This window comes from Scyliorhinus canicula, chromosome 4 (genome assembly GCF_902713615.1).
Source record: "Scyliorhinus canicula chromosome 4, sScyCan1.1, whole genome shotgun sequence".
NCBI classification, from domain to species: Eukaryota; Metazoa; Chordata; class Chondrichthyes; order Carcharhiniformes; family Scyliorhinidae; genus Scyliorhinus; species Scyliorhinus canicula.
In genome coordinates this window covers 128,556,148-128,582,055 of record NC_052149.1, presented here as the reverse complement: position 1 = coordinate 128,582,055, position 25,908 = coordinate 128,556,148, and the positions used below count along the sequence as shown (strand labels likewise).

General features: G+C 48.5%; 1 protein-coding gene across 1 annotated transcript in view; it reads left to right on the top strand.

Moving 5' to 3' along the window:
- The first annotated feature begins 6,281 nt into the window (after positions 1-6,281).
- Positions 6,282-25,908, top strand: part of LOC119964245 (roquin-1-like) — a 215,959-nt gene continuing 196,332 nt past the window's right edge. Inside the window, exons 1-2 of the mRNA XM_038793525.1 lie at positions 6,282-6,516; positions 8,208-8,298. The gene's annotated coding sequence lies outside the window, so the exon portion shown is untranslated. The remainder of the gene's footprint in view (positions 6,517-8,207; positions 8,299-25,908) is intronic.

The window sequence follows — 25,908 nt, the reverse complement described above, 5'->3', positions numbered from 1 at the left end:
GCTCCTTCTTCAGGTGACATTAATTGTCAGTTATTGCAAACTATTTGGTAGGCTTCTGAAACACTTTGGGCTGAATTCTCCGCCTCGCGCCGCCAGAAACTGAGTTACTGATGAGACGGAGGATCCAACGTCTGGGAGAAAACATGATTGGCATCTGGCACCAATCTGTTTTAGGTACTCCAGCCCCTCTCTGGCATCGGGATCCAGGTTTGTGCCTTGCGCCAATGGGAGGATGCAAATAAGTCATTAAGGCTCATTTAAGTGCTTTTCAATCATCTCACTTCACGCTTGAGTGACTTTGATGTGGCCAACTAGAAACTGACAGCACTTAACTCTGTTTGAAGTGGTCCAGGAGGATGGAGGTGAACGCCCTAGGGCGCACACCGTCCTGTCAAGGGGACACTCCCCCAACCTCTGCCTTGTCTGGACCGAATACCGTAAAGGCCCAACCTGGTGAACGAAGGTAGTGCATTCCTGATGTGAGTCTTCCTCTGAGACCGTAGACGAGGAGCCAGGTCGATGTGGGGTTTGTTGTTTGCGACCCTGGCAGTCCACGAGTGAACCAGTGGTCCAGACACCCCGATAGAGGCAGACACCAGCCCAGGGACCGTACTTTCCTTCTCATTGAGCCAGATAAGGATGACGACTACATGCAATTGAATTGCGTGGCAGCCCCCATTAAAGTTGCAGTGTGAGTGAATGGGCATCTGCTCAATATGAAATTGGACACTGGTGCGACAGTTGGCCAGAGAACATTTAACCGTATCAAACTGGGGCTTCAGACCTTGGATTTGGCAGACGCCAATGCCAGGTTAGCAACCTACACGGGAGTGCTGTTAGATATCGCAGACACTGGGCAGTACAATGGCGCACTGCTTAGCACTTCTGCCTTGCGGCGCTGAGGACTGTCACTGTCCGTGTAGAGTGCGCACGTTCTTCCCTTGTCTGCTGAGTCTCACCCCCACAACCCAAAAAGATGTGCAAGGGTAGGAGGATTGGCCACGCTAAATTCCCCCTTAATTGGAAAAAAATAAATTGGGTACTCTAAACTTATTTTTAAAAATAAGTTTAATCTCCGATACTACTATGGTGATTTATGTGCACTAATCTGTGCGCCTCCCAGTCATTGTGGTAAAGGGTCACAGGCCTAGCCTTTTGGGCCATGATTGGTTGCACCATTTGCAGCTGTACTGGCAGCACATCCTCCAGATGGGTTCCGATGGTTTGGGCGAGGTGTTAGGAAAATATCTTGAAGTGTTACAACTCGGATTGGGGACGATTAATGGGGCCATAGCCTGCATAGAGGTTGACCAAGAAGCCCCACAATTATATTTCAGGGTGCGCCCGGTTCCCTATGCCTTGCTGGAAAAGGTGGAGACAGAGCTCAGTCAGCTGAAGTCCTTGGGTATCATCAAGCCCATCCGGTTCACTGATTTGGCAGCGCCAGTGGTACCGGTAATGAAATGGGGCAAAACGGTTTGTTTATGCTGGGACTAGAAATTGATTGTAAATGTGGTTTCCCAGTTGGTCCCCATGCCCGCATTGAGGATCTCTACATGAAACATATGGGCGAGCATTCATTCACAAAGCTCAATATGAGCTGCGCAAATAGTGCAGCTTGGGTTGGTTCCTGCCTCCCGCAAATATGGCACACAGGGGCTAGTACGAGTATACACGACTGCCTTTCGGAGTGTCCTCCTCCACCTGTGCTATTTTTCAGCATGTAATTGAGAGCATCCTGCGAGGTCTGCCACGTGTGGTGGTTTATTTAGATAGGGTGCTGTTCACAGGAGCCTCTGAACAAGAACAACTTTGACAACCTGGAAGCTGTGACAAATGGTTCTCTGAAGCTGGTGTCCGCTTAAATGAGCGAAGTGCGTACTTCATGCAAGAGAAGTGGTCTACCTCGGCTATAGGGTGAACTGCGAAAGTTTTCAACCTGCCGCAAAGAAGGTGCGTGCCAGCCAGCAGACCCCGACCCCGGCAGACGTCTCAGAACTTCACTCTTTACTTAGTCTCATTAATTAGATCATAGAATTTACAGTGCAGAAGGAGGCCATTCGGCCCATCGAGTCTGCACCGGCTCCTGGAAAGAGCACCCTACCCAAGGTCAACACCTCCACCCTATCCCCATAACCCAGTAACCCCACCCAACACTAAGGGCAACTTTGGACACTAAGGGCAATTTATCATGTCCAATCCACCTAACTTGCACATCTTGGGACTGTGGGAGGAAACCGGAGCACCTGGAGGAAACCCACGCACACATTGGGAGGATGTGCAGACTCCGCACAGACAGTGACCCAAGCCGGAATCGAACCTGGGACCCTGGAGCTGTGAAGCGATTGTGCTATCCACAATGCTACCGTGCTGCCCCAATTATTATGGAATGTTTCTGTCAAACATTGCGACCACATTGAGTCCCTTGCACCTTCTTTTCTTCTGAAGAATCGTGTATGGGCCTGGGGCCAGCCGCAGGAAACAGCTTTTCGGTGGATGAAGAAACAGTAGTCGTCTTCCAGATTATTGACCCATTGCGATCATGCCACACCCTTGTTCATCGCATTCGACGCTTATCCTATGATATTGGGACCGTCCTGTCCCACCGAATGGAGAATGAAGGGAACATCCTTTGTCTCCCGTACATTGGCTGCAACACGCAGATCAAGAAGGAGGGTTTGGCAGTGGTCTTCGCATTGAAATGTTTTCACAAATAGGTCTCCGGCCACCACTTCACCAACCTTATGATCATAAGCATTTGCTCGGGCTTTTCAAGAGGATTAGGCAATTCCGCCATTGCTTCCGCATGAATGCAGCACTTGGCCTTGTCACTAGTTGCCTGCAAATATTCTTTTGAAAATAGGCCGGAGATACAAATTGCCAGTGCCAATGCACTGAGCCTTTGTCATTTGGCGCCTTATCGATCCCCAGGACAGTCGAGGTAGTTGCGACCCTGAATTTCATGGACACTTTACCTGCCATGATCCGTGAGTGGACCCAGAGGGACCTGCTCCTATCAAAGGTTCGGCATGTGGTCTTATACAATGGACACCATTGACAGCTCCCAGATGGGTTAATGGCATTTTCCTCTAAGCTGTCTGAGTTCAGTGTAGTGGATGGTATCCTGCTGTGGGGTACACACACAGCCGTCCCAGACAAAGGACCGGAATTGATCTTAAAAGATCGCCGCACCAATTGTCCAGGCGTATCCAAGATGAAAATGCTGGCACGCAGTTATGTATGGTGGCTGGCCCTCGACGCAAACGTTGAAAAGGTGGCCTAACATTGCTCCATTTGCCAAGAGCATCAGAAGTTCCTGCTGGCCACACCCCTGCACCATTGGGAATGGTCAGGCCAGCCATGGACCCAGTTGCATGCCGACTTTGCTGGTCCATTTCAGGGGTCCATGTTCCTCTTCCTGATTGACGCCCATTCAAAGTGGTTTGAAGTGCACACAGTGGTGGAAACTATGTCCTGGGTGACTGTCAAGAAGTTGTGTTTATCATTTTGCACGCACTGCCTCTCTGAAGCACTTGTCGCTGATAAGAGCACTCCTTTCACGAGGTTTTTGAAGGCAAATGGAGTGCGGCATATTCGTAACGCTCCATACCACCTGGCATCTAATGGTTTAGCGGAGCAAGTGGTGCAAACAAACGGGGCCTCAAGAAACAATCTTCAGGATTAATGGATGCTAGGCTGGTTTATTTCTTGTTTTGTGACAGGACCACTCCGCATGCAGTTACTGGAGTAACCCTCGCGGAGCTGCTGATGGGCCGAAGACTTTGTATCCGCCTTAGCATGATTTTACCAGACATAGGTGTGAAGGTGTGCCACAACCAGGACCACTCAACATCGACCTTCCAGACACTTTGTACCAGGTGACTAGGTGTTTGTTCGAAACTTCGCCGGCTGCACCAAGTGGATCCTGGTAGTATCCGCCATCAGACAGGACTGGTTTCTTACCAGGTGCAAGTTCAGGGCTGTGCTATGCGAAAGCACCTTGACCATATTCAGTCCAGGCGACCGCTTCTTCGGAAAATTCCTTGTTCTTGGAAACGTCTTCTGAAACTGCATTTGTGGCCTGATCAGGCCACAGCGGAACCCCAAAGGGGTCAAGAAATGAAAATGAAAATCGCTTATTGTCATGAGTAGGCTTCAATGAAGTTACTGTGAAAAGCCCCTAGTCGCCACATTGCGGCGCCCTGTTCGGGGAAGCTGGTACGGGAATTGAACCGTGCTGCTGGCCTGCCTTGGTCTGCTTTCAAAGCCAGCGATTTAGCCCAGTGTGCTAAACCAGCCCCAAGACAGCAAGGTGACTGATGTTGTCAACTCTGACACTGATATGAAATCGCAGGCAGTCTCCAATGGGGAACCCTCGGATCCACAGTCTCGGGAATTGCAACCGCCATGTCATTTGTATTGGAAGCGGCGTTCATCTTCGAGATACACGTCACCTGATCCCGCACCTCGTGTGCATGACGCCAAATGGGTCCGGCATCCTCCTTCACCACGGTGTTTGGACGATTCTTCGGACTTTGGGGGTGAGTGATGTTATAACCCGCACAGATCTTATGGGGTAGGGATGATCAACTACCCCGTGGATCTTGCAGAATGCCAGCTCCTCCAATAAATGTGTGGGGGACCCTTAACAATACTTAGCTTTGGATAAACAGAGTCAGCTAGTAGGGCACTGACTAGGAAAGACCAAGTAAGGAACTACTGGAGCTGTATATAATAATAGTAGTAAAAGTTTTTGTTTCAACCTACTTGGTGTGGATTCTTTGTTGCCCCTACTCGGTGTGGACTCTTCGATGCCCTTACAAAACCCAGAGTCTGGGGGTCCCCAAGTTCAAATCTGCCACGGCAGACGGTGAAATTTGAATTCAATAATAATTGAATTAACAATCTTAATGATGACCATGAAACCATTGCCGATTGTCGTAAAACCCTATCTGCTTCACTAATGTCCTTCAGGAAAGGAAATCTGCCGTCCTTACCTGGTTTGGCCTACATATGACTCCAGACCCACAGCAATGTGGTTAACTTTTAACTGCCCCTTCAAGAGCAATTAGGGATGGGCTGGCCTAGCCAATGACGCACATGTCCCATGAATGAATAAAAAAAGTTTTTCTTTAAACCCCGATGACTATTGCTAACCTGTTATGCGTAACTGGTTTGGACTGAGTTTTTAAAAGGCGAAGAAAAATACCAGAATATAAATATATTGGCACATAGCTGACATTATTTCAATGTAAATAGCCAGATCAGAACTTTTCTTTGCCCCAAAGTCTCATACCTCAAAATCCTGAGAGGTTTTGAACTGGTAAACAGTGGAAAAATTGTCCCCCACTGATTAGTGTTTGAGTAACAGGGCACACACAATGTGTTGAAGACAGGCGGGGTGGAAGTTCACGTGAAGCAGTCACCACATAGACCAATGGGATCGAATGGCCTTTTGCTGTGTTTCACGCTCTCTGAAATTCTCTGACTGTGAATGTCATGAGGAACCTGAAGGAGGAACTCGTAGAGGATTTTTTTTTTCACACTGTGGGTTATTAGAATGCTTCACCACATGTGGCTATCGAGGCAGACACAATGGCATCATTTGAAAGTGAATGAGACAAGGTATTTGAAAAGGAAACATTAAAAGACAGCGAAAGGGCAGGAAAATCAGCTAGCTGCAGTCCAAGTGCTGGCTCCTACCAAGTGTAAAGTCGCCATAGTCCCAAATGACCAGAGGCTGCTTGCTTTCCCTTTTGAGAGGGAGAGCAGACTGATTTGTGATTTAACCTGAGGATCACCACACCTCAGGCGAGGGGCAAGGTTGAGAAGGTGGGCCTTCATGAATAACCTCAGCTGGTACAGGAATTGAACCCGTGCTGGTGGCCTCGCTCTGCATCATAAACCAGCTATCCCTAGCTCTTACCAACACAGTAGCAATGGGCTCAGTGGTCCTCCCATGCTGCTATTTGCATAGGCGGCAGGTGAACAGCAGGCTGAGGTGAGAACGTCTAGCAGCATCCTGTATCCAGGCTTGAGAAGCTAATGCTGATATGGTTTCTGGGAGAGGGGGAGGGGAGATGCCTTTTTTGTTTAAAATGGGGTCCATTTTCAGCTTGTCTAACTCAGCTGGGACTGCATCAGGTTGTAGGCCAGGCTGCACTGTTCATTTTCAGCTGGTATTTCCTGTTACACAATCATGAAATGTTTCACACCGGCACCGCGTCACTGTCTCAGAAGAATGAGTTGGTGTATTTTGATAAGGAAGTTCCCTGCTGGGTTATTTTGCTGTTTCCTTGTTTAAGTCGGTCCTTGTTGACTGTTTCTGTGGAGAGGTGGTTGCAGGGCATGGAGAGGTCTTTGTGTGTTGTTCGCTGTGCTAGCAGAGCAGTGAAATGTTTTCAACTGCACTACTGTATTAGATTCTTCTAGTAGCAGGGAGCAGTGAAAATCTATGCAGTGTGTGTGGTTACAGCTGGCTGAGGAGGCTGACCATCCGTTGCAAGCACACACAAGGTAACGTGGGCGTGAATCAAGGTTCAACCTGAGTCTGTCAGCTCCCTGAACTTCTCTCGCCTGTCCTTTCTAATCTGGTTTTCCTGTGGTGTCTATAAAAGTTGGTTGACCACTGTTGTCAGACACAATGCTGGCTCTTACAGGTCTGTGTGACTGGCTGACTGGCAGATTTTACGATGCTAGCTAGCTGGATGGGTAAAGAACTAACTGACTTGGCAACAGGCCAAGGGAGGGAGTGGAAGGGAGTTTTTTCAGAATGCAGATCTGTAACTAGTTGTGTTCCACAGGGATCAGTGCTGGGACCACTGTTGTTTGTAATATATATATAAATGATCTGTAGGAAAATGTAGATGGTCTGATTAGCAAGTTGGCAGATGACACTAAGATTGGTGGAGTAGCAGATAGTGACTGTCAGAGAATACAGCAGAACATAGATCAGGGGTGGGCAAACTTTTCCGTGCAAGTGCCACATTCAGAAATTCACAATTTTAAAGGGCCGCATAGTATATTAAGTAAAATAATTACTTCACCCGGTCATGATTCTGGGCACCTCATATAGAACATAGAACAGTACAGCACAGAACAGGCCCTTCGGCCCTCGACGTTGTGCCGAGCAATGATCACCCTACTCAAGTCAACGTATCCACCCTATACCAGTAAGTAACTCAACAGCCCCCCCCATTAACCTTAAAAAAAAATTAAAATTAAAAAAAAAAAAATTTTTAAACATTTTTTTTTAAATGACTTGGTGGGCCGCATAAAGACCTTTGGCGGGCCGTAGTTTGCCCACCCCTGACATAGATAGATCGGAGAGTTGGGCTGAGAAATGGCAGATGGAGTTCAATCCAGACAAATGCCAGGTGATGCATTTTGGAAGATCAAAGTCAGGTGTGAATTATACAGTAAATGGCAGAATCCTTAGGAGCATTGACATACAGAAGGATCTGGGCGTTGAGATCTATAGTTCAATACAGATGGATAAGGTGGTTAAGAAGGTATACGGCATATTTGTCTTCATCAGCCAGAGCATGGAGTACATGTTACAGTTACAAGTCATGTTACAGTTGTATAAAACTTTAGTTCGGCCACATTTGAAAAATAACATGTAGTTCTGGTCACCACTCTACCAGAAGGACATGGAAGCTTTGGAGAGAGTGCAAAGAAGGCTTGCCAGAATGTTGCCTGGTCTGGAGGGTGTTAGCTATGAGGAAAGGTTGTATAAACTCTGATTGTTTTCGTTGAAAAGACGGAGGCTGAGGGGAGACCTGACTGAGGTCTACAGAATTATGGAGGTATAGACAGGGTGAATAGTCAGATGTTTTTTCCCAGGGTGGAAGACTCAATTACATGGGGGCACAGGTTCAAGGAGAGAGGGGGAAAGTTTAGGGGAGATGTGTGGGGAACATTTTTCCCACAGAGGGTGGTGGGCGCCTGGAACGCGTTGCCAGTGGAGGTGGTGGAGGCAGGCACGGTAGAAATGTTTAAGATATATCTTGATAGACACATGAACGATCGGGGAATGGAGGGATACAGATCATTTGGGCTATAAGTCGTAGGTCCAAATAAGGAATCTGGATCAGCAGTTTGGTTAGCAAAAGGCCTGTTCCTGTGCTGTAATGTTCTTTGTCCTATGATCCTCAGCTGTATGCATGCTTTGGGGCAGAGTTTAATCATGCTGACTCCTTTTACAGATCACCGGTGCATTGCTGCTACCTGTTGTTGTCGGGAGGATGGGCTAGTGGCCTGGTTAAGACACCAGATGCGAAGTGTAACTGCAGAGCGGTAAGTGAGAAATATTAAAAACAATGATCAATTAGAGCTCAGGAGAAATATACCTCACTAAAAAGCAAGAACAATTTCAAAGTTTGTAGATGACACCAAATTGGATGTTTTTTTTAACATTGAGGAAGAATGCAATAAAATTCAAGAGGAGCTTAATGAACCTGCAGAATCAACTTGCAATTAGAAAATTAATTTCTGTACAGATAAGAGGTGCATTTTGGCAGGAAGAATAAGAAAGTCACGTATTGCTTGTATAATAGTCTGAATGGACTTCTGGTGACAGCGGGCGGGAGGCAGCCGCACACTTGAGGGCTCCTGCTCGGGAATAGGAATTTTGGAGTTTTAACACCCGGTCCCAGGGGCAACGGAGGCTGAAAAGGCTGTAAGAAAGCACAGGGAGGAGAAATGTCGAAGTTTGAGAAAAAAACGGCCGTGAGAAAGGGGATTAACGGAAGTCCGCCGGTGAGTGGAAAAGTCAGCACAGAAATTGTAAGGAAAGCGGAGGCTGGAGCACCAGGGGAGGCGGTATCGCTCACAGCAGAAGAAATGACCAAGGTGATGGCTGTGGAACTTCAAAAACTGTTCACAAAACAGATGTGGGCGGTATTGAAAGTGCTGGTGGAGGGGGCGCTTGCCCTGGTGAGGACGGCGGTATCAAGCGCAGTGGCGGAGGTGCGGGAGCAAGGTGAGACGCTGAAGGAAGTGGAAGAGGCATTATCGCAGCACAGTGATCAACTCTCCTCGATGGGGAAGGAGTTGCGGAAGGTGATAGAGACCAACAAGGGTCTGCGAGCCAAAATGGAAGACCTGGAAAACAGATCCAGGCGACGGAATCTGAGGATTGTGGGTCTGCCCGAAGGGTTGGAAGGCCCGAGGCCAACGGAGTATTTTGCCATGATGTTGGCGAAGCTATTGGGGTAGGGGGACAATATGAACTGGATCGGGCTCATCGGTCTTGGAGGCCTATACCAAAGACAAGTGAGCCGCCAAGAGTAGGATCTCTGTGTTTCTGTAGGTATAGCGTGAAGGAGAAGGTCCTGTGCTGGGCAAAGCAGAAGCGGGAGGTGCAATGGGCTGGAGCTGGTATACATATATACCAGGACCTTATGGTGGAACTGGCGAGGAGGCGGGTTGCCTTAGGCCAGGTGAAGAAGGCACTGTACATCAGCAAGGTGCAGTGTGACATAGTATATCCAGCTAAGTTGAGGGTGACCTACAAATCCAAGGACTTTTATTTTGGGACGGCGGAAGCAGCGGAGGAGTTTGCGAAGGCAGAAGGACTGTGGCAGAATTGAGAATTGGTCGTGTACCGATGTAGCCTCATGTAATTTTATTTTTTCACTGCGTGTTGGTGTATGTGCTAAATGAGTCAACGCTGTATATATTTGGACAAGGGAAGAGATGGGACTTTCATTTGCAATGATGGATCTTTGGGGCTTGGGTGTGTATGTTGGGGTTGTGTGCTAAAGGAGATTTCTTGGTTTTCCTAGGACTGGGCAAGGGGGAAGGAGACCCGGGCGGGGGCCTCCACGCTGGCCGGTTTAAGCCGGCCAGTGAACGGGAGTGAGGTGGGGGGAGGGGCTGCGACCATCGGAGCCTGGTAGAACAGGTTCCAGTGAGTCTAGCCGAGGTGAAAAGTTGGGAGAAGGAAGGAAGTTGAGGTTGGAGGGAGGAGTTTACAAGAGGAAGTGGAGGGGAGGAGTCTGGGAGGGGGGTGGGGAGGGGCAATGTCTACAATTCATTGGTGTCATTCACGGTACTCTTTCGGCGATTGGATGGCATTGAATATTAGGGGGGTGGGGGGGAGGGGTGGACCGTATTTGTCAATGCTGACCATAGGTGGTTCCTGATTCCTTTTTCTTTTTTCCTTTTTTTCCCCACCTGGGAGAGTTTGTTTTATTTGATGCTTATATTGTCAGGTGGGCTGTTGTTTGGGGTGGTGGGAGAATGGGATCGTTGTTGATAAGGGGATTGACATTGTATTTGTTACCGTTTACTGTTTGTTGGTGGAATGTAAATTCTGAAGAAAATGTGAAAATGGAGAATAAAAATATATATTTTTTTAAAATAATAATCTGAATGGGGTGAAGGAGAAAGGGACTCGGTGTATAGTTGGAGGGAAATATAAGAACAAATATGGGAGTAAGTTACTGAAAAGTGGAGAAACAAAAGGACAGTGAGAGAGGATTTCAATTGATCAGTGTCAAATCAGAGGGAGACGTTCAAGGGGAAGCAAGGAGGTTTCAGAACAAATATGTCCCCATAAAGAGAAAGGATGGATTCACAAAACGACAGTCCCCTGAATGTCAGAGAGCATACAGAACAGGATAGGGCAAAAAACAGAAAGCTTATGTCAGATGCCAATCACTCAATAGAGCAAAAAGTATAGTGGAGGGGTGAAATTAAGAAGGAAAATAGGAAAGTAAACGGAGGCATGTAAAGTATTAGCAAGTAACGTCAAGGAAACCCCTGAGATGTTTGAGTATATGAAGGACAAAAGGATAACTGAAGCCTGAAAATGTGTGTATATGGAGACAGAAGATGTGGGCATGGTTCTTAATGAGTACTTTATGTCTGTTTTCACAAACGAGAGGGACAAAGCAGAAATGGTAGTTAAAGAGGAATCCGAAGACTTCCGATGGTGGCCATGGAGTGAGTGGTTGCACATTTGGTGGCTCCTGCTCAAGGTGGAATTGTTTGGTCCTTTTCACCCGATATAGGGAGTGTTTGCTGGTTCAAAGTGCATAAACAGTGAGAGATAGAAATTCTTCTCCGGTAGGGCCTGTTTATGGCTTATCGAACCAGGAGTGCAACGATCACGGGACAACAATTTGTCCGGGAGGACTTTCGAAACGCGAAGAGGGAAAGATGCTGGAGAGCTCTGGGATATCGTTCCCGATTCAGTGGTCTACTGAGCAATAGGTGGAGTTTCTGATTCCAAGTTCCAGCACCAGAGGCAAGAGGCCTCGGACAATTGGCTCAAGTGGCGGAGCCAATTAGGGTGGCTATTGAGAGAGTGGAGCAAAGGCTGGGAGTGCAGAGTTTGGCGCTCCAGAAGGTGGAGGAGTCGCTGGTGGATCATGAGTACCAGTTGGTCTCTTTGGAGGCAGAGATTTGTGCTTGTGGTGGAGGGTCAGAAACGGTTGAAGGAGAAGGTGGGGATAGATAGATAGAGATATCTATCGATTTATTGATCGACAGGGCGGGGTGGGTGATTAGCGTTGACGAACTTGCAAAACTACTATTGGGCAACAAACATTGCAAAGTTAGGAAATGGTTGGTGGAGGAGTGGTTGTTCTGGGGGAGGATGGAGGTGGCCTCGTGTAAATAATAATAATCTTTATTAGTGTCACAAGTAGGCTTACATTAACACTGCCATGAAGTTACTGTGAAAAGCCCCTAGTCGCCACATTCAGACGTCTATTCGGGTCACAGAGGGAGAATTCAGAATGTCCAAATTACCTAATAGTACATCTTTCGGTACTTGTGGGAGGAAACCGGAGCACCCGGAGGAAACCCACGCAGACAAGGGGAGAACGTGCAGACTCCACACAGACAGTGACCCAAGCCAGGAATCGAACCTCGGACCATGGAGCTGTGAAGCAATTGTGCTAACCCCTTACGTTCTCACCGTGTTGAGGTTGTGAAACCAGTTGCAGCATTTTAGAATATAAGGCATGTCCCTACGGGCGCTGTTTTGTGACAATTATAAGTTTGCCCCGGTGGGGTTGGATGCGAGGTTTCGGTGGTGGCGGCAGGTTGGTGATAGAATATTTTAGGGATTTGTTTGTTGGAGGGAGGTTTGTGGACTTCCAGCAGCTGGAGGGGACATACCAGTTGCCGAAGGAGAATGGATCCAGGTAGCTGCAGATAGGGACTTCATGAGAAAGGAGATGGCTTTGATTCTGGCACTGCCATCCCGACGCTGCAGGACATACTCCTGTTGAAGTGATAGAGTTTCCTGGTGGAGGATGTTAGGCATAAGTGGGAGGAAGAGATGAGTGGAGCTTTCAGGGCTGGAGTGTGGAGTGAGGCTTTACAGAGCATTAACGTTCCTCGTCGTGTGCAAGACTAAAGGTGCGATTCTCCGGCCTCGATGCACTCTTGCTCAAGCGTATCAAGGCTGGTGAATAGCGGGAGAGGCCAAAACCGAATCAGCGCTGGGCAGCAGTTTGCAATGTAACTGGCCCGCTCCCATAGGCGAAATCAGGATTTCGCCGTAGCGTGGTGAGAAACCAATTATCTTCACTTAAGCCCCATTTCCATACAATCAACGAGAGCGACCCCATATCCACCGGCCTCCCGTCATTCAGCGGCCTCCCCAGCGAGTGTTCACGCTGACGCCGATTAGTACTCCTTTTGAAAAACATGAACCTGGCGGAAGAGTTTCTGTGGGGAGCTGAGGAGGTGAGTAGCCATCTTTGCTCACAGGCAAAGAGCCTGGGGGCACTGGGCTTGCTATCCCAGTGCTTGAAGAGGGGTGGGGAGCCTCCGCAGGAGTGGGCTGCCATGGGAGTGGGGAGGGGTGGCAGCCGGGGAACAAGTGCTCATGGCACCACCATGCCAGCCCCTGGATTCACTTAAGCCCCATTTCCAGGGGCAACCCATGCCCCTGCCTGTCGGCTTCACTGGATCATCCATAGCCCCCACTGACTGCCGAGGCCTCTGGCCATGTGGCTGAATGCTATCGCTAATAGGGAATTGGCAATTGTGGTTCAGTGAGCACTTGGTACATGCCAAGTGGATTCCTGTGGGTTGGTGGGCCATGTGGCATATGGGAGTCATTGCCTAGCATCCCAATCACACCTTGATGCCTGGACACTGTGCTTGAAAATTGCGGGAGGCAACACCACTGATGCAACATCTGAACACCCAGGGGATGGGACACAAAGAACAAAGAAAATTACAGCACAGGAACAGGCCCTTCGGCCCTCCCAGCCTGCGCCGATCCAGATCCTTTATCTAAACCTGTCTCCTATTTTCCAAGGTCTACTTCCCTCAGTTCCCGCCCGTTCATATACCTGTCTAGATGTCTCTTAAATGATGCTATCGTGCCCACCTCTACCACCTCCGCTGGTAAAGCGTTCCAGGCACCCACCACCCTCTGCGTAAAAAACTTTCCACGCACATCTCCCTTAAACTTTCCCCCTCTCACCTTGAAATCATGACCCCTTGTAACTGACACCCCCACTCTTGGGAAAAGCTTGTTGCTATCCACCCTGTCCATACCTCTCATAATTTTGTAGACCTCAATCAGGTCCCCCCTCAACCTCCGTCTTTCCAACGAAAACAATTCTAATCTACTCAACCTTTCTTCATAGCTAGCACCCTCCATACCAGGCAACATCCTGGTGAACCTCCTCTGCACCCTCTCCAAAGCATCCACATCCTTCTGGTAATGTGGCGACCAGAACTGCACGCAGTATTCCAAATGTGGCCGAACCAAAGTCCTATACAACTGTAACATGACCTGCCAACTCTTGTACTCAATACCCCGTCCGATGAAGGCAAGCATGCTGTATGCCTTCTTGACCACTCTATCAACCTGTGTTGCCACCTTCAGGGTACAATGGACCTGAACTCCCAGATCTCTCTGTACATCAATTTTCCCCAAGACCCTTCCATTGACCATATAGTCCGCTCTTGAATTTGATCTTCCAAAATGCATCACCTCGCATTTGCCTGGATTGAACTCCATCTGCCATTTCTCTGCCCAACTCTACAATCTATCTATATTTTGTTGTATTCTCTGACAGTCCTCCTCGCTATCTGCAACTCCACCAATCTTAGTATCATCTGCAAACTTGCTAATCAGACCACCTATACCTTTTTCCAGGTCATTTATGTAGATCACAAACAGCAGTGGTCCGAGCACGGATCCCTCCGGGGACATCGGGAGGCCGCTGAATGGCGGGAGGCCAGTGGATATAGGGTCACTCTCGTTGATTGTATGGAAATGGGGCTTAAGTGAAGATCATTGGTTTCTCGCCACGCTACGACGAGATCACGATTTTGCCTACGGGAGCCTCCTCGCCTCCTACCCCGGTGGCCCTCAAGTGATCCTCAATGTGCTTGGCCCTCCTAGCTCAACCACTACGTCTTGGTGTTTGCCCAGGATACACATCTGAGATGGAGGCAGCCAGCTGCTTAACTTGTCCCGTGGCCCTTGAAGCCCCTGGCGGGCGTCCTCTGTGGCTGAAGGCCCTGGCTTACTTGGCGGCACATGCACAGTCGTGCCTCCCTGTCCCGTGTGCTGACCTCGAGACGCGGCCTCATCAGAGGGGTGGAACTCTGGGGAGCTGGTGGCCACCATCCCCACTCCATGGGACCGGTCCGACCTAGCACCCAAAGCCCCCTTCTCCCGATCGGTGCCCATAGGGTCCTGGGTTTCACCTTGGGAAGGAGGGGCAGCTGGTTTGAGCCCCGGCTGCCCCTTCATCGTCTGGCTCTGCCAACCTTGGCGGGTCCCCATGGTCTGTACCATAGTGATGACGCCATTGGGGTATGCTCTGCATCGTCTCAGCCATGCCTATCTGAGAGCGGGCCATGTCCCGCAGAACCTCATCAACGTCGGCCTGGTACATGTTGACATCCACCAGTGAGGCAGACATTCTGCCCAGGCCCGCAGCCATGGCCGTCACCGACTGCGCAAAGCCTTGGACACATTCACTCATGCTTCCAACGTCATGCACCAGGCTCTCCACTGTGGTCGCCACATTAGCAATGTTGGCCTCGGTGCCATGCATTGCCAGCGACATCTCCTGCACCCGTAGCCTCTGGGACTCCAAGCTGCTATGGATCTGCTGGAGCAACCCTGACCACCTCCTCTGAACATCCCGGCCACTCCCTACTGTCTCCATCAGCTCCAGGTAACCCACTTCCAGAGGCTCAGCAGACCTCTGACTGACTGCTGTCTGGCCTGGGGGATCCTGCCTCCACCTGATGAACGTTAGCAGCTGTGTGGTTCTCACCAGATTGTACCCCTGAAGCCTGCCACTAACACGTCCCATCGAGATGTGTGTATTTGCACTGGTGGAGGGTGGGGATCACAGCTGTGCCACAACCACGGTGGCATCCTCTGACCTCTCCTCTGAGATGTTCTCCTTGGAGTTAGGAAAGGGGGCCACCCAGGATGGGCCTGCGCCGTCGGCTGGAGGACCTGCAGGAGAATGAACATGTGGTCAGTGGGTTTTGATTTGATTTATTGTCACATGTACCGAAGTACAGTGAAAAGTATTTTTCTGCAGCCGAGGGAACGTACACAGTACGCACATAGTAGACAAAAGGAATAATCAACAGAGAACATTGACACATAATGGTGCATCGATAAACAGTGATTGGTTACAGTGCGGAACAAGGAGCCAAACAAAGCAAATACATGAGCAAGAGCAGCATAGGGCATCGGGAACGGATCCCCCGAGGAGGAGTCGTTGAGGAGTCTTGTAGCTGTGGGGAAGAAGCTGTTCCTATGTCTGGATGTGAGGGTCTTCAGACTTCTGTACCTTCTGCCTGATGGAAGGGTCTGGAAGAAGGCAATGCCTGGGTGGGAGGGGTCTCTGATAATGCTGTCTGCCTTCCTGAGGCAGCAGGAAGTGTAGACAGAATCAATGTGGGGGTGGCAGGTTTGTGTGATGTGTTGGGTTGAGTTCACCACACTCTGCAGGTTCTTGCAATGCCGGACTGAGCAGTTGCCATACCAGGCTGTGATGCAGCCGGATAGGATTCTCTATTGCACATCTGTAGAAGTTTGTGAGAGTCGATGCAGAAATGCCAAATTTCTTTAGCTTCTGTAGGAAGTAGAGAAGGAGGGATGGGTCATTCTGTAAGGCAATCACTGCTCATGTTTGACGGGTAACCCGGGTGCAGCCCGGTGGTCCCTCACCTCTGCGCCGTCCGGCAGCCTATGCGTGGCTGACCCATCTGTCCTCGGCCACCCCAATCACCTCCAGGACACGCGCCTCGAAGGAGGTGAGGATTTTTATGTCTGGTACCCCTCTGCCAGTCTGGGCCCTCTCCCGCCAATTGTGGAAGAGCTTTTCCTGCGGAGATACAGAGGAGGTACCATTAGCCACACGCGTGGTTCAGTGTTGGGAGAGGGGAAGTGACAGCGGTGTTGCGAGGAGGGGAGGGCTGGGGGTCACTTTTTAGAGTTGGGCGGGATTGGATTGGATTTGTCTATTGTCACGTGTACCGAGGTACAGTGGAAAGTATTTTTCTGCGAGCAGCTCAACAGATCATTAGGTACATGGGAAGAAAAGGGAATAGAAGAAAATACATAATAGGGCAACAGAAGGTACACAATGTACATAAGTACCGGCGTTGGATGAAGCATACAGGAGTGCAGTGTTAATGAGTAATAATGTTAGTCTAGAATTAAGTTTTAAAAGATTAGAACGATTGTGAGTTAAGTAAAAAGTGGATCTGTTAGGGAGAGCTCGCAGAGTCGCCTCGTCCCGCGCCCATCTTGAGTGGATGCTCCTTTTAGGGGGTGGAGGGTGGGGAGGGGGGGTGGGGGGGGGGGGGGCATTGGGCGTTGGTGTCTACTCGCTAGTGCTGCCCGGTGTCGGTATTTGACCTTCTTGGGTTGGTTTAGCTCAGTGGGGTGGACAGCTGGTTTGTGATGCAGAACAAGGCCACCAGCGCAGGTTCAATTCCTGTACCAGCTGAGAATTCTGAATTCTCCCTCCGTGTGCCCAAACAGGTGCCGGACTAGGGGTTTTTCACAGTAACTTCATTGTAGTGTTAATGTAAGTCTAATTGTGACAATAAAAGATTATTTATTTAGTATTCTTCCTGCCCTGCTGACCAGTTCTCTTGGTCATATTGTTGGAACTAACAGCTGCCGCCATCTCATCTCAGGCAGCACTGGCTGCCTTGTGGCTCACCCTCTGGGATCCCCGGGGGAACAGGACAACTCTCCTGGTCTCCACCGCATCCAGGAGTCTCCCCAGGTCAGAGTCCCCAATCTTATGGCTGATTTCCTCGGCGCCATTATTGCGAGCTGGCTGGGGTTGGCTGAGCAAGTGCAGCTTAAGCACGGTACTGGTGAAGCAGCTGGTGGTGCGTTATTTGCAGCAAGAAGCCCATGAGATCTCGTTAAGTGGACCGATTAACATCAAATTACGGTTTAGTTGGGCGAGCGCCGGGAAGCTCGCGGCAATTTCCGCTCGCTAACACACCTTGGGGTGCGATTCTCCGGAAAACGTACTAAGTCTCATCCAGTTCAAAGTGATACACTGGGCCCACGCAACGGTGTCCAGGAGTCGGTTCTTTCTAGGGATGGAGGATAGGTCTGGGTGGTGTGTGGGGAGGCCGGCAAACTATGTCCACATATTTTGGGTGTGCCTGAGGTTGGGAGATTTTGGACAGGATTTGCAGATATAATGTTGAATATTTTGGGAGTAACAGTAGCTCCGAGTCCAGAGGTGGCAATATTTGGTGTGTCGGAAAATCCGGGAGTACAGATGGGGAAAGAGGTTGATGTTTTGGCCTTTGCCTCCCTGATAGCCTGGAGGTGGATTTTGTTGTGCTGGGGGGACCCGGAGCTCCCGAGCATAGGGATGCTGGTGAGCGAGTTGGCAGTGTTTGTCAACAGAGGTGTAGAGGAGGGCTTCACCTCGAGGTGGAAGCTGTTCATTGACTTTAAGGAGTATTGTGTCATCGTGGAAAGGGGGGAGGAGGGGAGGGATGGGGGTTGGGGGGGCTTTTCTGTTTGGAGTGGGGATCTAGGTTAAAAGTTATAAAAGCAGGCTTCAGGGTGGGAGAGGGTAGAGTGGGCCGGGACATTTCTGGGGAGTGTGTGAGGATGTTGTGGCCGTTTGCTGTTGCCGTTGTTAGTTTTTGTTCTTTGTTCTGTATGTATTTGAAAATGCCTCCAATAAAATATTTTTTAGGAATCTGAAATGTTGGATGGGATAAACGTATTCAAGGCAGAAAAATAAAGGTGTTTATTTTCTTTGAAAGTAGAGATGGTCCCAGTCCTGGATGACCTGGGTGAAATGTATCCCAGGCTGCTAAGGGAGAAATAGCAGAGGCTCTGACCATTATTTTCCAATCCTCTCTGACTACAGGTGTGGTGTTGGAGGACTGATCATGTTGTACCATTGTTTAAAAAGGGAGGAAGAGATAGACTGAGTCATTACAGACCAGTCAGTTTAACCTCAGTGGTGGGGAAATTATTGGGACAATTCTGAGAGATGGTAAATCCTTTACAAAGGACTTTTAATCGAGGACAATCAACATGGATTTATTAAGGGAAAATAATATCTGACTAACTTGATCGAATATTTTGAGGAGGTAACAAGGACAATTGATGAGGATAGGGAGTTTGTAAAAATGTCAATATTGCCACTGGCAGCAAGAGCGAGCTGACTGGCAGTGGTTTCACCTGAGGGTCACCACATCTCCGGCCAGGGGCAAGGTTGAGAAGATAGGGGCCTTCATTAATAAGCTCAGCTCGTATGTAAATTGAACCCATGTTGTTGGCGTCACTCCACATTACAAACCAACCATCCAGCCAACTGAGCTAACAGAGTTTGATGTAGTCCACATGGATTTTAGCAAGGAGTGATTAGGTGCCACATGGAAGATGGTCATAAAATTAAAAATTCATGGAATTGAAGAGAAAGTGGCAAATTGAACTCATAATTGGCTCAGTGACAGGAAGCAAAGGGTTATGGTTGACTGGTGTTTTTAATAATAATAATCACTTATTGTCACAAGTAGACTTCAATGAAGTTACTGTGAAAGGCCCCTAGTCGCCACATTCCGGCGCATGTTCGGGGAGGCCGGTACGAGAATTGAACCCGTGCTGCTGGCCTTGTTCTGCATTGCAAACCAGCTGTTTAGCCCACTGTGCTAAACCAGGCAGCATGGTTTTTGTAACTGGATGCTGTTTGCAGGGGATTCTGCAATGCTCAGTCGTAGGTTTTCTTGCTGTTTGTGGTATATATCAATGATCTAGATTTAAATATAGGGGCATGATTAAACAGTTTGAAGGTCTTACAAAAAAATGGTTGACAGTGGAAAGTAAGCTGTAAACTGCAGAAAGATATCAATTGACTGAACAGGTGGGTATAAAAGTGGCAAATGGAATTCAATTCAGAGAACTGCGAGGTCATATACTTGGGGAGGACAAACCAGGCAAAGAAATACACAATAAATGGGAGGATTCTGAGAAGTGTCGAGGAGCAGTGGGACATTGAAGTGAATGTCCACAGATGTCTAAAGGCAGCAGAACAGATGATCGAGAAGGCACACGGATACTTTCATACACTGGCAGTGTCCTTGAGTATTAGGTCAGTGAAGATGCATACAATCAACAGTAGGCTATTCTGGCCCTCGAGCCTGGGCCGGCATTCTCAGAGCCTCCGCGCCGCAATCCCGCTCGTTGCAGGGCGGAAAATGGGGCGTCTGACCCACGATCGGGTCCGACGCTCTCCTGCGATTCTGAGACCGGAGAATCACTGCCAGTTGCGCGGTCGACACGGAGCCGGTCGGGGGCCATTGAAAGAGGCCCCCGTGGTGATTCTCAGTCGACAACTGGCTGAGTTCCTGCTGGCGTGTTTCACTCATGGTTCCACCCAGCGGATCTCAGTGTGACGGCTGCGGACTCCGTCCGAAGCCACCCTGGTGGGAGGTGGGGGGGTGGGATCCGGCAGGGGTGGGGGTGCCTCCAGTACGGCCAGGCTCGCAATCAGGGGCCACTGATCGGCAGGCGCGTGTGATCTGGGGTCGGCCTATATAGTCGGGGCCCGCTGTGTGGGACCACCGCCGTGCGCAAGCGTGGGGCCGTGGCTGGAAATGCAGGGCCCCGTATCGGCAGCCAGAGCTGCGAGGACTACTCTGGGGTCCTACTAGCCCCCTTCAAAACGGAGAATCACTCTGGACTTTCTCCAGAGTGATTCACGCCCGTTTTCCCACGGGCGTGGGGACATAGCCCCATTATCAGAGAATTCTGCCCCGCCGATTTGTCACTTAATCCAACTGCAAATCTCCATCTCAAGTCCCCTCTAACCTATTACACCTTTGTTACCAAAAATCTATCTGGGTCTGCCTTAAAAATATACAAATTCCACTGCCTTTTCAAGAAAGTTCCAAAGACTCGAGGCTCTCTGAGTGAAAACCTGGGCTGGATTCTCCACTTTGCGATGTCTAAAACACAAATCACGATCACGTGGGCTGGTTTAGCACAGTGGGCTAAACAGCTGGCTTGTAATGCAGATCAATGCCAGCAGCGCGGATTCAATTCCTGTACCGGCCTCCCCGAACAGGCACCGAATGTGGTGACTAGGGGCTTTAGAGTAACTTCATTGAAGCATACTTGTGACAATAAGATTATTATTATTATTTATGAATCCAAAATCTTGGTATGCGCCTGGTACTGATTCTGATGCCATGTTCCAGTCCCTTGCTGGTGGCGGTATCGATGTTTGCTTCCATGCCGAGGGATTCGTGCAAAACCATCATTTGCATGGATTTCAATATCATTAGTGGGTTGGATACTTCATACTTCACCCTTAATGATGCTCTACCCTTCTTAGGCAAAAGTCTCATGGGGGTGAATTAGCGCAATTATTGACAAGCAGGGCCTGAGTGCCATGGCTGCGGAGGGGGAGTGGAAGGCTTAAAAACAACTGAAAACCCCTTGCAAATTGGCGAGCTTGCTGGGGGAGGGGGGAGCAGTGTCGGGCTGTGACTTTGTGTCTCATGGTCTTGAGGTGCCCCCCCCCCCCCCCCCATGAGATTGGGGTGGCCTGGCTCAGAATGCCTTTTCTGCAGTCTGTCGTTTAAACACAACCTTTTGGTGTTACTTAGAGGCCCCAGGTTGTTCATTCTGCTGAGCGCTGTCGGTGTCCTTTTGAATGGTTAAAAGGCCTCTGATGGACTTCCAGTGCGACATGTAGGTGGGAGGTAGCGCTTTTAGGAGTTCCGATCAGAACCCAATTTTTTTTAAAAATAATTTTTGCATGATTTTGCGGAGGTTACACACCGGGGAATTGCAGAGAGCAGCGGAATAGGCTCCCCCCGGCGGATCGTATGCCCAAACGCAAAGAAAGCCTGAAATTGACCTGAATTCGACGGACTCTGGGGCCTCATGGAAAGTCTCGGTACCTAAGATGGCGACCAAATGGCAGCAGCCCAGACACGCTAGACATGCTTTCTGACACGCTGGCGAAGGAATTCAGTAAACAATTCAATTTACACTTCAAGAAGCATTGAAAGCTGATCTACGACAAAATACGTAAGTCCATAGGGGACTGACTGCCTCCCAGATGCTGTTCAGGAGGGCAGGCTTGAGTCTGCAGCCCACCCTTGGAAAGAGGATGTCCCTCCTTACCTCACTGGCATGGAGCTGTGGGTCGACCTCGGACTCCTGAACTCTGGGGGCAGGTCTTCTGTGAGCCATCTTCTTGGCTGCAGTGAGAGGAGCGCTTAAAAACAGCTCCAGCTGCTAGGCTCTTTGCTGCTAACTCCAGGCCCAGTGATTTGAACACCTGCTGGGCTGAGCTCCAGCTGCTAGGCTCTTTGCTGCTAACTCCAGGCCCAGTGATTTGAACACCTGCTGGGCTGAGCTCCAGCTGCTAGGCTCTTTGCTGCTAACTCCAGGCCCAGTGATTTGAACACCTGCTGGGCTGAGCTCCAGCTGCTAGGCTCTTTGCTGCTAACTCCAGGCCCAGTGATTTGAACACCTGCTGGGCTGAGCTCCAGCTGCTAGGCTCTTTGCTGCTAACTCCAGGCCCAGTGATTTGAACACCTGCTGGGCTGGGGATTGCTCTGAATTCTAGGCGACAGAGTGCTGGCCCTTTGCATGTCCTGACTTGCTTACCACTAACTGAAGTGCAAATTTCACGTTATTCAGTCCCACTGGCAACACTTATACTCCCAAACTGAGAATTCTGGCCCGTTTCTAAACAGCGACCCCTAGTTCTAGATTCTCCCACAACAGGAAACATCCTCTTCACATCCACTCTGTCAATACCTATCAGGATCTTGTATGTTTCATCAAGTTGCTTCTTATATTCTGAACTCCAGTGGGTACAAGCCTAAACCTGTCCAACCTTTCCTCATAAGAGAACCCACCTATTCCAGGTATTAGTCCGGTGCACCCTCTCTGAACTGCTTCCAACATATTTAAACCTTTCCATAAATAAGGAGACCAATACTGCACACAGTATTTCAGATGTGGTCTCACCAATGCCCTATACAACTGGAGCATAACTTCCCTACTTTTGTGTTCAATTCCCCTCACAATAAATGATAACATTCTATTAGCTTTCCTAATTACTTGCTGTATCTGTATGCTAACCTTTTTGTGATTCATTCACTAAGCCACCCAGATCCCCCTGCATCGCTGAGCTCTGCAATCTCTCATCATTTACGTAATAAGCTTATATTTTATTCTTTCTGCCAGAATGGACAATTTTACATTTTCCCACATTATACTCCATTTGTCAGATTTTTGCCTACTCACTTTCATCTATCTATGTCTTGTGTCTTCACAACTTACTTTCTTACCTATCTTTGTGTCATCACAAACGTGGCAACTGTCCCATCCATCCCTTCATAAAAATCATTAAATTGGAAACAGTTGAGGTCCCAGCACTAATCCCTGTGACACATCACTCGTTACAACTTGCCAACCTGAAAAATGCCCATTTATGCCTACTCTGTTTCCTGTTGGCCAGCTAATCTTCTATACATGTCAATGTGTTTCCGCTATACCATGAGCTATCATTTTTTACAATATCCTTTGATGTGGCACTTTTATCAAATGCCTTCTGGAAATCAAAGTACAGTGCATCCACTGGTTCCTCTTCATCCACAGCACAGGTTACATCCTCAAAGAACTCTTAAGTTGGTTAAAACCTTTCATAAAACCATGTCGACTCTACCTGATTACTTTTAACTTATCCAAGTGCTCTGCCATAACTTCTTTAATAATAGCTTCTAACATTTTCCCTACAACAGATATTAAGCTAACTGATCTATAGTTCCCCACTCCTTGTCTGCCTCTCTTTTTGGATAATAGAGTTTAATTTTGAACTTCCAATCTAATGGGACCTTTCCCAAAACTAGCGATTTGTGGAAAATTGAAACCAATGCATCAACTATCTCACTGGGCACTACTTTTAAGACCCTGGGGTAAGTTCATCAGGACCCGTGGACTTGTCAACCCGCAGGCCCAAGAATTTCCTCAGCACCACTTCCCTGGTGTCTAATCTCTGAATTCCTTCCTCCCTCCATTTTGTGGTTTATAGATGATTCTGGGATGTTACTTGTATCTTCTATAGTGAAGACTGTTTCAAATTTGCCACCTCGTTGTTTTCCATTATCAATTCTCCGGGCTCACTTTCTCGAAGACCAAAGCTCACTTTGTGAACTATTTTCTATTTTAAATACCAAAACTCTGACTATATGGTTTTATATTTCTGGCTAGCTTTCTCTTGTAATTTTCCCTCCTTATTAATCTTTCAGTCATCCTTAGCTGTTCCTTATATTCTGTCCAATCTACTGACCCGCCGCCTGTCTTTGCACAATCATATGCTTTTCCTTTAGGTTTGATTCTATCTTTTTTTTTTTCTTTTTTTTTAAATTTAGAATACCCAATTAATTTTTTCCAATTAAGGGGCAATTTATAGTGTGGCCAATCCACCTACTCTGCACATCTTTGGGTTGTGGGGGTGAAACCCACGCAAACACGGGGAGAATGTGCAAACTCCACACGGACAGTGACCCAGAGCCGGGATCGGTTTGATTCTATCTTTAATCTTTCTTGTCAACCATGGATGGTGGATCCCACCCCATGGACATTTTTGTACTTGTTGGAATGTATTTATTCTGCGCATTCTGAAATATCCCCTTAAATGTTTGCCACTGGATCTCTATTGACCTATCCCTTAACCTAATTTTCCAATTCGCTTTAGCGAGCTCCGCGTTCATGCCCTCACAAGTGCACTTATTTAAGTTTAAAAACATAAGGCAGGATTTTCCGGCTCCCCCAGTTGCATGTGTTCTGGCGAGCCGCCATTAGACGCTGGCACGATCTTCCAGTCCCATCGATGTCTGTAGCATTTTGCATGGCTCGCCCGTCCCACCGCCAGGGAACCTGCTGCAGGGACTCAAGTCCAGCTGGCGGGAAGGGCGGAAAAATCCCACCCGTAGAGGGAGCCTGTCACAGGGAGTCACATTTCGGCATGACTGGAAGGTCCCGTCATTGGGAAGAGCCCATGGTCTCAGACCCACTCATCTGTCCCTCAAACTGAATGTAAAATTCAATCATATTATGGTCCCTGCTACCAAGAGGCACCTTCACGATGAGATGATAAATTATTCCCATCTCGTTTCACAATACTAGGTCTGCTCTCTGGCTCCAGACTGTGCTGTCATAAGAAACTAACCCAAAAAAATTCAATATACTCCTCATCTAGGCTACCTTTGCCCATCTGGCTTTTCCAGTTTATATGTAAATTAAAACTCCCCATGATTATTATAATAATCTTTATTCATGCCGCAAGTAGGCTTACATTAACACTGCAATGAAGTTACTGAGGAAATATACTGGTCACCACACTCCGGCACCTGTTCAGGTCCACTGAAGGAGAATTCAGAATGCCAATTCACCTAACAGCACATCTTTCGGGACTTGTGGGAGGAAATCGGAGCATTCGGAGGAACCTGCGCAGGCACAGGCAGAACATGCAGACTCCGCACAGACAGTGACCCATGCCGGCAATCGGACCCGAGTCCCTGGCGCTGTGAAGCAACAGTGCTAACCATTGTGCTACAATGCTGCCTATTATCGCCGTACCTTTCTGACCAGCTCCAATTATTTCTTCCTTTGTGCTCCAGAATCACGGAATAATACAGCTTTTGGTTTTATAATTTAATTCCTTTTTTTTTTAAACCTTTAGTCTCATCTGTTGGTTTACTGTTAGATTTGTACTTTCTATCCCTTCCCATCATAGTCATTTTGCATTTCTCTAATAATGCCTTTCTCTTTTGCCTTGTCTCTGCTCTGATTTGCCACATCTTCCCAAATTTGATACCTTGCCCCCACTATTGAGTTTAAAATTCTACTTCCCTAGTTATGCGGCTCACAAGAACACCAGCACTAGTTCAAGATTCTCGAGACGGTTAATGTGCAGGTCGAGTCGGCAGTTAGGAAGGCAAATGCAATGTTGGCATTTGAGGGCAAGAATACAAGAGCAGGGATATATTTTTGCGAGTGTATAAGGCTCTGTGGTCAGATGCTGTTTGGAGTATTGTGAGTGGTTTTGGCCCTATATCTAAGGAAGGATGTGCTGGCCTTAGAGGGGGGTCCAGAGGAGGTTCACAAGAATCATCCCTGGAATGGTCAGCTTCTCGTATGAGGAACGGTCGAGGTCTCTGGGTCTGTACGCGTTGCAGTTTAGAAGAATGGGGGGGGGTGGTTCTTATTGAAACTTACACGATACTGAGAGGCCGAGACAGAGTGGACATGGAGAGGATCTTTCCACTTATAGAAAAACTAGAATCCAAAAATAGGAGGTATGGCAGTGTTAGATAAGGACAGGGAACTCAGTATACGGGTAATTAGGGAATAGGGCGTGGTCAGTAGGGTACATTGTT